The sequence below is a fragment of the Octodon degus genome, unplaced genomic scaffold (genome assembly GCF_000260255.1).
Source record: "Octodon degus isolate 3935 unplaced genomic scaffold, OctDeg1.0 scaffold00037, whole genome shotgun sequence".
Classification (NCBI taxonomy): Eukaryota; Metazoa; Chordata; class Mammalia; order Rodentia; family Octodontidae; genus Octodon; species Octodon degus.
The window spans coordinates 14957665-14960791 of NW_004524613.1; positions in this window are offsets into that span (position 1 = coordinate 14957665).

Consider the following 3127-nt stretch of genomic DNA (forward strand, 5'->3'; position numbering starts at 1 on the left):
AGAACAGTGTCTCCTTCCCCTGAGTGTCTGCTTGGCAGTAGGCAGGCCTGATGTACAGGTGCTCAGAAAACGTTGCGCATCCTGCTGTGGAGCAGCGGGACAAAGCACAGCGAAGGCAGATCAGAGGGGTGGGGAGGGCTTTGTCATTTTATTTTTTGTGATGATGTCTAACTACATTCTCTTGTGGTCAAGGAAGGTAGTCTGTGTGGTGATAACAGTGGCTTAACCCTCTCCACAGTGGAAATCCGAAATTTCTTGAAATTCAATTCATAGTCAAGCATGTAGTAAATTTTGGAAATGATTTTTATACATCTGGAAAGAAGGTAGTTGCAGATGGTGAGGACCATGTCCCGTTTTTGGACATTTGGTCATCCTCTGATGAGTCACCATCCTGGTTTGTTGTTTTGTGGTACTGGGATTAAACTCCGTGAGAGCCACTGAGCTAGCTCATCCCTCCAGCCCTTTTGAGAGGGTCTTGCTTTGTAGTCCCGGCTGCTCCTGGAGGTCACAAGTCCTCTTGCCTTCGCCCCCCAAGTGCTGGGGTTACAGCACGTCCCACTATGTGTAGCTTCTCCCAGCCCTTCCAATTTATGATGGCAAGCACAAGGTCCTGAGATTGATCCCCAGTACCAAACATTTTTATTTTATTTTATTTTTTGAGACAGGGTCTTGCAGAATTGCCCAGGTTGGCCATAAACTTCTGATGCTTCTGGCTCAGCCTCCTGAGTACACGTGTGCTACCACACCCAGTCACCCAGTCATTCTTTGTTTGTTTTTTGTTTTTATGGACCTAGATTAGCCATACTCCAAGAAACACAGAATAAGAACGTTTTAAAGTCTAGATATTGAGACAGTTTTGTTACTTTGTAATTTATTTTATTTTTTGTCTTTTTGAGACAGAGTCTCACTATGCAGTTCAGGTTGGTCTCGAACTTGCAATGATCCTCCTGCCTCAAGTGCTGGGATTACTGGTGTGTACCACCACGCCCAGCTACTTAGTATTACTGAGGCACTAATTAGTACATACAGACAGAATTATGATTATTAAATACCCTTCAGGAAAATGAACTTGCACCATGGGCTCAACTAGATGGTAGAGTAGTTTAGGTGCCCCGAAGTTCCCAGAGCTGGCTGGAAACTAGTGGGATGAAGGGTTCCGGCACCCAAGGCCATCATGGTGATGCTGTCCTGCTTATCCTCTGGGCTGGAGGCACTTGGGAAAACAGGGCCTGCTGGATTCTTACCCACTCCCCATGCTTCAGTCTGCTCTGATGACACTGTCTTGGGGTCCCACAGACCTGGACTGTTACTAGCTGCAAGTCTCTACCTGTGTTTTGTTTTGTGTGATGAGAACATTCCAGATCATTTTTTTCTTTGGTTTTGGTTTTTTGAGGTAGGGTTTCACTATGCAGTTCAGGCTGGCCTTGAACTCACTCAGTAGCTCAGGCTGGCTTCAAACTCACAATGATCCTCCTGCCTCAGCCTTGTGAGTGCCGGGATTACAGGCGTGCACCACTACACTTGGCTTAAATCTACTCCTCTTGTACATTTCAGAATTGTTAGTGTCCTACTGTGTGACTTTTCCACAATTGCCCATCTTCCCGAAGGATGTATGCGCAGTGCCTAGTTAGGCTGCCCTCATGTGCAGCTTGTCTTCATATTGGGGAGAACCCATGTACACGTTTTTGGTTTTTACTTGTCTAGGAGTGGAATTGTTGGGGATGGATTCCATTAGGCCACTTAGCACTTGGCCAGCTTTGTCTACCATGGCAAGTTACTTCATTGCTAGAACTCTCTCTCTCTCTTTTTTTTTTTTTTTTTTTTGAATCAGGAATTGAACTCAGAACCTTATGCTTGCCAGGCAGGCACCACGCTGCTGAGCTATACCTCTGGCCCTTGGAACTCACTTTTTATTTTATTTTTCTTGTGGAACTGGGGATTGAACTCAGGCTCTTGCACTTGCCAGGCAAGCGCTTATTCTACTAAGCCATCACCCTGGACCCAGAACTCACTTTTTAATCTGTATGTTGGAAATAAAAATACTTACCCTGTGTCCCCCTCCCCACAGTGTTATGACCGGGACTTAAGATAAGTGAGGCTCACGTCCCTAGCACAGCTCCTCCATCTTCCTTGTTTTCCACTAGGACACGAGTTCTCTACTAGCCTTCTCCTGCCAGTCGTCCTTGCCGTGACCTTGGAAAGCCTGCCCTTCCCTGGCCTGCTCACCTGTTCCCCTTTGTGTCTTAGGTGCCAGGACAGCCTCAGCACTCACTGGCCACAGTCATTGTTGCTGCTAGGTTTCTTGACTTGGTGAGGGACGGGCCTGGTGGGGGCAGGCTAAGAGGGACAGAAGAGTTGGCTGAGATCTAACTCAGGAATGCAGAATAGGTGCTCAGGCCAGGTCTTCCTAGTTCTCCAGATAGGAGTTGTATGCTCCTGTATTTTCTCTTCCTAGAACACTCAATCAGTCCTGTTGGGTGACTGTGAGCCTAGTAGAACCAAGCCATAGCAATAGAGAGCTCTGCCAATCCGATTTCTATCACTGTGTAGCAGTAGCATCCTAGTGAGATTCTGAAGGTATTATCTGGGCTCAGGAAGGAGCTCTGATTAGTTATGTCTGTTGTGTGCATGGGAGATGGTGGTGATTAGTTATGTCTGTTCTGTGCATGGGAGATGGTGGTGATTAGTTATGTCTGCTGTGTGTGTGGGAGATGGTTGTGGAATATGCTATCTCTGACTCAAAGGTACTGGCTCTTATGGGTGAGAAGGGATATGCACTTCATAAGTTAAAGAGTGGTTTTTAAGTAGATGAGTTAAATCCCTTTCCACTTGTATGATATATTTGGATTTATTTCTACTATATAATTTTGTACTTGCTCTTTATTCCCTTTTGGTTGAATTTATAAAGGTTTCCTGTAATCTGATCTTTTCTCCTTTTGCTTAATTTAAAAAATGTAAAACATTTTATCTTAGAAACGATTTACATTTTTTTATTGTACATATTTGTTATTCATTTACTGTCCTTGTGAACAGTACTCTTTACCTGTTTTGTTTTGACCTAGGAGGCAGGGTCTTACTAAGTCCCCCAGCTGACCTCAAACTTGTGGGCGTTAAGTGATCTTCCTGC